The sequence below is a fragment of the Melospiza melodia genome, chromosome 3 (assembly GCF_035770615.1).
Source record: "Melospiza melodia melodia isolate bMelMel2 chromosome 3, bMelMel2.pri, whole genome shotgun sequence".
In the NCBI taxonomy this organism is placed as follows: domain Eukaryota; kingdom Metazoa; phylum Chordata; class Aves; order Passeriformes; family Passerellidae; genus Melospiza; species Melospiza melodia.
The window spans coordinates 119,557,976-119,567,293 of NC_086196.1; the positions used below are offsets into that span (position 1 = coordinate 119,557,976).

General features: G+C 46.0%; 1 protein-coding gene across 4 annotated transcripts in view; it reads right to left on the bottom strand.

Moving 5' to 3' along the window:
- Positions 1–7,027, bottom strand: part of MYO6 (myosin VI) — a 103,327-nt gene extending 96,300 nt beyond the window's left edge. For all 4 annotated transcript variants that reach the window (XM_063152888.1, XM_063152886.1, XM_063152885.1 and 1 more), the window contains exon 1: positions 6,945–7,027. The gene's annotated coding sequence lies outside the window, so the exon portion shown is untranslated. The remainder of the gene's footprint in view (positions 1–6,944) is intronic.
- Positions 7,028–9,318: the final 2,291 nt, after the last annotated feature.

The window sequence follows — 9,318 nt, forward strand, 5'->3', positions numbered from 1 at the left end:
AGAGAAGGAGAAACAGCATCGTTCCTGGCATGTCCACATCAGTAACACTCCTTGCTGTCCAGCAGGGAGATAGAAGCCACTGCAGAATGCCATTTGTGTGCACAAGCACCTGCCATAAAGGCTGCCTGCATGAATGCTGCCAAGGCTTTAAAGCAATTGGCAAACACTGAAAAAATAACTCCCTTAGGTGCCTAGAAAATGAGACAAATATTTATATCACCAGTTTCCCTATCTTTGTAAAGGATCCCAGGTAACAAAAAGAAAAAAAAAAAAAAACCAAAAAAAAAAAAAAAAAACCAAAAAAAAAACCCCAAAACCAAAACAAAACAAAAAAAAAAAAAAAAACAAAACAAAACAAAAAAACACAAAGAAATGCCCACCCCCAAAACCACAAAATAAACTCATTACTCATTCTCTCCCCTAAAACATGCACTAAACCCAAGTGTTTCTATCTTTACACAGTAATAAAAGTCCATATTATCCTAGGGCCCTTTGAAGTCCATGATCTTACAATGCTGTCCCATCCTACTCTATGACTCTGTCCTTGTATGTGACTCTGCCTGGGTGTCCCTGCCCACAGCAGGGTGTTGGAACTAGATCATCTTTAGGGTCTTTTCCGACCCAGGCCCTTCTGTAGTTGTATGATTCTATTAAATTTCCCTATGTATACTCTTTATGTCTCTATTTCTCTCTGCAAAGGGCTTTGGAGGCATTTGTCTAACGTTGGGTAGAGGCAATGCAGGTTACACAGGTCTGAGACTGCAAAATAGGTTGTGGTTTCCTGAGAGAGGGTGAGCTGAACGACAATGACTTATCACACCTCGTCTGCCTCCTCTCCTCTGTGCTGCTCTACCTCTGCAGACAGAAATGGAAATACGGATATGGATTTTCACAGATATGGAAAAGAGAAAGGTGATGGGATTTGTTGCTTTCTGCAGAGCCAGCCATTTGCACTGGGGTGTGAAGGAGCCCCACGACCATGCACACTGCTGGGAAGGACAAGAAGATGCAGCCATTTCTCCTTTCAGGGTCCAGCAGTCAATTAGCTCAGCCCAACTGCTTACAAAACTGCAACCCAACAGAACTGTTAAAATTGAAGTCATCAAAAATGCTTGTCAGATTCTTCATTCCTGAATGCTCTGCTGCCTGTCCTGAAAACCTTACAGTACGTAAGCAAGGTCAACATCACAAAATATTACTGCACACAGCTAAACTTTGAATTGGATGAGCAGCTACAGAGCACCCTCCCCAAAACTCTCCAGTGCCTTCCCCTCAAACAAGCAGAGTGCCACCATAAGCAGGTTTGGTGTGCCTGCACACAGCGCTCACCCCGACAAAGCAAAAGGAGACACAGCAACACTGTCTCTCCTTGGCACAGAGGACTTGGTGAAAGTGTTTTATTGCTGTCAATCCCCTCACTGCAGAGCAGCTGTGATGGACTGAAGTTGAAGAAAGCAGGAAAGAGCAAAGCACAGGTGTGAACTTGGAAGGGTGCCGTCAGCTCACCACAGGCATGACCTCTGCACAGAGCACACCTAGGGACTGGAGAAGGACATGCTGTCCTCCCACAGACAGCTTCCTCCTGAATATGGCTACTGCAGTATCACCCTGGGCTCCTTTGGATCTGGAACTCTGAGAATGCACCCAACACGACCAAAACCTTGCTGAGTGCATGGCAACAAAGACAATATAGCAGAGGAGAGGGACAGAGCTCTGGACCATACAAATCTGAACTTGCTCAAAATGTAAAAAGCAATGATATTTCTGTGGCTTCAGCTCAGGCCTGAAGGATCCATAGAAACATTTAGATATAATTCAGAAGGTTGCTGATATTTTTCTGAAATACAGCCAGAGATCTTGCTAATATTGAAGAGATTTTTGTGCACAACTGGCTTTGGTAAATACTCTTCTTATTTTTTTTTCCTCCACAAATTTCAAATCTGTCCACTAAGTCTTGTTAATTACAAGGAAAACAAATTTGCTCATGAAACAATTATCCACTGTGTAAATAATACTCTTAATTTGTCTGTGTAACTACCTTTGCAAAATGAATTCAGCATCTCTTAAGAGATGTTACTTAAAAAAAAAAGAAAAAAATTCTTTTATGATAAATAAGGCCATCTGCTGAACATTTACAAAATCAGGGTTCATTCAGACTTTTAGCTCAAGACTGAGAATTTCTCTTTAATTTCTCTGAGATTAGATCAAGCCCTAAAAGATGCACATATGGAAGTGGCCACCCCAGTTCTGGTAGTGCTCATGGCACCTCTGTTTGGCACTGCCAGGACCCGATCTCAGTTTGGAGACTGGCCACATTCTGCTGCAAGCTGTGCACACAGAAAGTGAAGTTCAATTCCAGGTGCCTCATCCAGCTCTCGTTCCCTGGAGCAAGCAGAAACTGCCCTTTATGCACACACTTGGAGAGGAAGAAGAAGCACTCACAGTACAAGGAAGGTCCCTTGGCTTGACAGAAGTGCTTCAGGAGTGACACAGTGCCTGGGTAAGACTGGCAGCACAGCCACAGCAGCCAGACGCCAGCCCACACTTGAGCAAGCGTTCACGCGTGCCCTGCTGCTGACAGAGCTGCGGTTCAGCTCGCAGAGCTCACACATGCCTACAGGAGCAGTAGCCAGCAGGGTAAACACAGCGGCTGCAGCTCCCTTGGCAGCAGGAGGAAGTTCAGATGTGTAGGTGCACCAGGGAGTCCCAAAGCACCTTTTCAAGGCCAGGCTATGCTGTCCACAGAAGGCAACAGGCTCTGCCTTGGAGCTGCAGCACCATGGCACAGTGGCCTAAGAGACCCAGCCCTCCCCAGCCTCATCACCCTCTGCTCTGTTTCTGCACACAGCTCGACAACAACAACAAAACAAGAACTTGCTTTGGCTAAATCAGATTTTTGAATAGGTAGTCTAAGATGGTCACTTAACAAAAGACAGCTTTAGCATTCTTTCCCCAATAAAATACATATATTGAATTTATATGGTCATTACTTACAGAAATCAGTCTACCAGAGATTAAAGTGCCCATGGATTTATCTGTTTTTTCTTGACATCAGAGCCTTAGTAAAATCTATGAAGGCTGCTGATGCTTCTCATTCAGCTTTGCAAAACTTCTGGTTTTGTTGGGTTTTTCGGGGGGCAGGGGGCAAAAATTCATCCACAGCCATCAATTCAAAAACTACAATTTTCTGTGTTCTTTATATTGATATAGTACTATCAATACTTCAGAAACACAAGCCACTGTCACTAGTATTCAGTACAAACCTGCAACAGTTATTCTAAGAAATAACAAAGTAGAAACTTAGGGATAGCAAGCTATGTTAAAATGTTGCCATGAGAAAATGCCTTCTCATACTTTAAAAAGTGGATACAAAATGAGAGACATATGATAACTGGCAATTTTTTTTTAAGTTAGGTATTTTGAAAGTCCTTTTTGAAAGTGTTTCAGACCAAACATGCTGTAACACTAGGACACAAGTTATGAAGCCACACTCAGTATATTCTAGAGTAGATGATGAATACCTCAGGTTTTATCCCTCTGGTTTTCCTGGTTTGAATCACAGTATGGTTGTACACTGACATTTCCTACAGTATTACAGGCTATGCTCCTAAACCACAACATTTTGCATTTGTCAAATGCAGTAGTTTGCCTCAACACTAATTATTTTAAAACCAAATGCCTTAAGCTGTAACATGAGATGACCAGCAACTGAAAGATTATAGGACTTTATCAGAGAAACTGTTCATCTTTTGAGGACTGAAATTACTTTTTTCCATATAAACTCAAGCCCAAATACAGATGGCACCTAAAGAAATCCTCAAACTCAAGCCCCTGCATGTGAACAAGTAAAACAATTTTGAGGAGTGTTTTTAATACATCCTTAACACAAATACTATTTGACTTTCAAAAACCTTTGCAGAAATGAGATTGCACAACGTTACTTTCTTTCAGTTTTCCCTAAGGCATAACAGATTTTAGGAACTTCATCAAGTCTTTGGCGCAAACTAGTTTCATCTTTTTTGATACAGTCACTGACAGAGGAACACAAACCACTTCTCACTAATTTTAATACTCTAGCATCTTCTTGTTCCCTCATCTCATCTCTTTCTGCTGGAAATGAGCTTGTCTAGCTTTGTGGAACACACTTTCCAAACACACATATTCTTTGCAGATCCATTTTCCAAAACCTTCCTAAGCCCCGCTTGACCATTCCTGGTCATCTGAATTTATCTTTCTTAACAGGCTGTGGCCAAAACTGGACACGTTATTCTATTAACTTAAGCTGCACTAGTACGAAAAGCTAAATGCTGAACTTCAACAGTACTGCATCCCTGTGCTTCTTGTGATCCCACATAACCCTCAGATCTGCTTCCATGGTGCTGCTGCCAAGTCGACTTTACCCATCTGCATTATGGGATCTTCTTCCTGAAAATAGTATCTTGTACTCAAATACTGCCTTGGAACTTGCCAGAAACCTCTGTCCTCCAAAGCAAAGCATCAAAAACACAGCCTGAAAGCCCTACTCACTCTCCTTCATATTTTGTGCTAATTCTGTTGATCAAAGATATCCATGTCAACAAGTACAAAGGTGCCAGAACTGCCCCCAGCAGCACTTAAACTGATGTTTGATGGTGACTCATAATCATTTCCTGAGAATTATCACTTAGAGTTGTTATCTCCATACCTGGTCCCTTTGGTTCAGCTCTTCTCAAAAACTTCAGTTGAACAATTTTCCTAAGAGCAGCCCTACTGGGTCAGACAGCAGGACTGTTGTCTGCACTATGTCAATGCCTGAAATTAATATAAAAATTTGATAAATAATTGACAGTACTTTCCCAGTCTATTGTCCCAGCTCTGAGCTCAGCGTGGTGACTCCCTGAGCTACTTCAGGTGCACCACACAAGTCAGCCTTAGTGGGTTTTTCTTCCATGAATTTGTCCAGCTGCTTTTCAAGTCCCTGTAAACTTTGAATATCCACATGCTTCAGAAGGATTTCCAAAGCTTAACTTACCACACATTGGGTCAAAACCAAAAACACACTTCTTTTGTTCATTTTGAACCTGCCAGCTTAATCGTATGCCTTCACATTTTGTTCTGATAAAAAGTTAGCCCCTACTCAACTTTGCCACATCACTCATAAGACTGTCAAAATTTCTGAAACCTGAAATCTTTCCTCAGACCAGTGTTATCAAATAGCACAGAAATACAAAGGTTACATTGGGTCACAAAGCCTTCTCCACCCTGGCAGACCAGGCACAAGGAAGCACTATTTCACCTTCCTTATGAGGACATTATTGTTAATGGGTCAAAATACTGACCCATTATCAAAACAAAGGCACATGGCAGTGCCGGAGGCTGCAGGACACAGTACTTAGTGCAGATTATAGAGGAATGCCCCCTCTGACTAGAAATAATGGGGGTGGGGAAATTAGTTCAACTTAGAATTTCTGCTAACTAATACTGACATGGTTTTAATTCAGAAAGCTATTCAGCCTCGCAGGAAAGTTTACTGCTTTTATGTTTGCATTGCTGGCTTTATAGTTTTACAGTCAAAGGCATAACTGTGCCTTCACTAAATAGTTTATTAACTGAGACACATTAAAAACCCGTTCACTAAAAATAGTGTCAAGCTAAATCTTAATTTCTACGTTATTAAAAGCAACATCACAAGGGTTTGGAACTTGTGCTCTGGTAATTCTGATATTTACTCTTCCACCTCAATAACACAGATCTTTTGCAGTTATTTTATAAACCATACATTTAAAAGTTAACTTGTGTGTTAGAAGCTTTATTGCATTTAAACAAATAATGCAAGAGATTTGCTTACACTTTTAAGTTTTCAAAATTAACATTTAAAAAATTAAAATATTTCTGGTCTTGTTGGGCTTTTCTTTTCCACTAAAAAATAAAGTTTAAAAGCGCAGATGACATTTAGCTCACGAGTTCATCTCCACCCTGTTAATCTGTCACACTTGCAACAGAAGGAAGGCTCAGTCCCGCGGCCAACCTTTGTACTCGGGCGGCTCTTAGCGCAGTGCATGGGCTGCCCGCAGCCCGGCGATGCCCGCTGAACTGTGCGGCCTCAAAGGTCTGATCCCTCCGGGAGCACCACAGGGCACAAGTCACGACATACACTGCCCTGCACCTTTGTAACACGGGCTGGCAGTCAGCAGTGCTCGCTGAAACAACCGATAACAACCATCCTTTTACAGAACCGGCCAACTATTATTAGTTCGGCTACCTCCATCCTACAGGCCTTGGTGGCATTTACTAGTTCAGAACCTGAGAGCCAAGTATCAGACAAGCACCAGCAGTGTATTTGCTGCACTGCAAGTTGTATTCTAACCATTAAGGAGACGAACCCTTTTAAGCTTTCCTGTTCAGTAATGGATGCAAGTTACAGGAATGGGGTATTGGTTTTTAGTTGTACATCACAGTGACACACGCTGCTCTCCAAACCGCAGCCTGCAAAAGTACTTCAAGCAGAAATACTCCAGAAGCCGTTTTTCCACTGAACTACCAGTCGTACTGTGTCCGGCCAGTAAAGGCTACACAAATGTTATTTTCTCTTACAAGAACAATCCCACCAGCACAAAAATGTTTCTGAACCAAAGAGGGAAGCTTAGCTGTAACTCCGCAGGGATGGAATTTCACAGAGGATGATACTGAAAAACCCAAACAAGCCCACAAAGGAAAGAATTTCCATGACAATTTAAGGAAGTCCAGCACAGTCCAGAGGGATTCTAAGCTCCGGCTCCGGCAGGTCGGTCCCGCGGGGCGCTGGCCGGAGCGCTGCCCCGCCGAGGGCCCGGCCCTTGCCTCACCTGCCCGGGCGAGCGGGGCGCGGGGGCAGCCGAGGGGCAGCGCCAAGGCCGGCCCGGACGGCCGCCGCCTCCCGCCGCGGGTAGGAGCGGGCGGCGGAGGCCGAGAGGCCGCGTCCTTACCTGCTGATGGAGGTGCTGCTGCTGCTGCGCTCGGCGCCCCGCTCGCTGCCAGCCCTGCTGCTGCTGCCGCCGCCGCTGCGCTGCTCTGCGCCGCCCCCGCCGCCCGGCACGGCACGGCCCGGCCCGGCCCGGGACGTCACCGCCACAGGGCCGGCCGGGGGCGGGGGCAGCGCCGGCGGGGCGGTGGCGGCCGGGGAGGGCGGCCCGGCCTTCTCCCCGCGCTGGGCTCGCCTGGCCGGGAGCTCCGGGCCCGCAGCCCGCGCCCTCCGCGGCAGAGGTGGTGCTGAGGGGCTGGCCCCTGGTTATTTGTGTGTGTTGGGTCTCTTCCTTTATTTTTTACCGATGCGGTTAAATAAAGGGCCCTTTCGGTAGCTTTGTCTTCACTGACCATCGCCCCACAAAGAAAGGCGCCGAGCAGGTGGCGGCTCTGCTGCTGCGCAAACCTTGGCAGTCAGAGGCTGTTTCAGCCCGGCTCCTCTCGCAGGCTCGCCCTGGCCCTGTGCTTTCCCTGCCGTGTCCCCAGGCTCCTGCCTTGCCGGGTGTCACAGGGCTGGGAGCAGGCATGGTCCCACCCGCTGAGCAGCAGGACAGCTTGGCCCGCCCCAGCCCTGTGCCCTGAGCTCCTGCCCGGCAGCCCGGGCCAGCCGGGGCTCTGCGGGATTGCCCTGGCCTGTGCCTCGCCCGGCCCTTCATCTGCGCGGCTGCTGCGCTGCTGGGAGTCGGGCAGAGCGGCCCGGCCGGGCGGCGTTGCATCATGCCCAGCCAGGCTGTCACACCGCCGGTGCCACTCACAGCCGCCCCTCCCGTGCCGCAGCTCTGGGTCACCTCCCTGTCCCTTGGCTTTACCACGATTCATTCCTGGCGTCGCCAGCTGGTTTGTCAGCTTTCCCACAGCACCGTCCTTCTCTCCCCGCAATAGCTCAAGAGCAGCACAATGACCCCGACTGTACATGCAAACCCTCCTTGCTATCCACATGATGGTTTGTTCATACGTCTTTTGCTGACAAAGGGAAACAAACCAGTTAATACTTAAAAATCTTGTGTTTTCCTTGATTTTGCAGTCCTAGCTACCTTTCTTTAAGCAGGTGTGTTTCATGGCATCCTTTTTGAGTGTTTCGACAACACCAGGGACATTGTGATTACAGCCACTAGCTCATAAATAATTTACATCAGTTTCTTCAAGCCATAGCTGCCCAGTAGATATGATTGTCATAACAATGCCTTGGCCTCTTTTAGAGGATAAAGAGAAATCCCAGGGGCTCCTTTAGGGGGAACCTAGAGAAACTCAGGGGGTTCTGTCAGGATCAGAGTGGATGTACACATGGAAGGAAAATGGCAGTGCATTAGGTGCGTGAGTAATCCTGCATCCTGGGCAGAGCACGGGTGGAGTTCAATCCTGTGTCCTGTAGGATTAACATTCCTACAACTCTTGAAATGTGCTGTGGACTTATTTTGGTCTTTAAAACATTCCACTTGCCTGCAAAGTGGGAAGGTGAATTTGATGGTTGCATCTTCACTTGACATAATTTAGAATGTTTGACAATTTGGACAATCAAAACATTGTATAACTTCTAGAGCACAGAAGCTTGTCTTTGGCATTAGCTTTCAGTACTTTGTACAGTCAGCCTTACTTTTATTTGTAAAAGAGAGATAAGGATAACTGTTATCTGGGGAAAGAAGAAGTGAATGGACAAGTAAATGAAAATGTAAATTTGGTGACTGGCTAAAACCACCTCTGTTAGCAAAACAGGATATAATGTCAGGAAACGATCAACAAAATACTTCCAGTGTAAACAATCCAAGCAGTGCTGAGCACTATCTTACCCTCTGATGTGCCTCTCCCTCAACAGAAGAAGCATGTCTCTACTTTCTCTCCTCTGTTCTCCCTGGGAAATTTAAAAATAACCCAAGACACAGCAACATCTGTTCTGTGAATCTTCAGGGAAAATACAGGAAGACTCACAAGTGAAATCAGAGTGCAAAAACTTCAGCCTAAGCAAAGGAAGGGGGGGAGGGAGGGGGAAGCGGAAAGAGAAAATAAAGCAAAATATGTTTTGCTGTAAAAAAACTGTACTCATTGCCTGTATGTAAGGAGCATTTCCAGTTCCATTGCTAGGAAAATTGGATGAACCTCTGTAATTTCAGTCTTTCAGAACACCAGGAACAGTGTGGATGGGTTGGAGCTGCCAAGCAGTCTTTGTTTAATAGCTGTGTGAGGAGCAGATGCAGCTTGAGGCTGGGAGGGAGGGCAGAGTGCCTTTAGCATCACCCTGCTCCTCGCACACCTCTGTGCACCAGGCGGGGCAAACAGCAGTGGAGGAGCCTGCCCTGCCAAGTGCAATTCACAGAGGTGCTGTGTCAGCACCGCTCAACT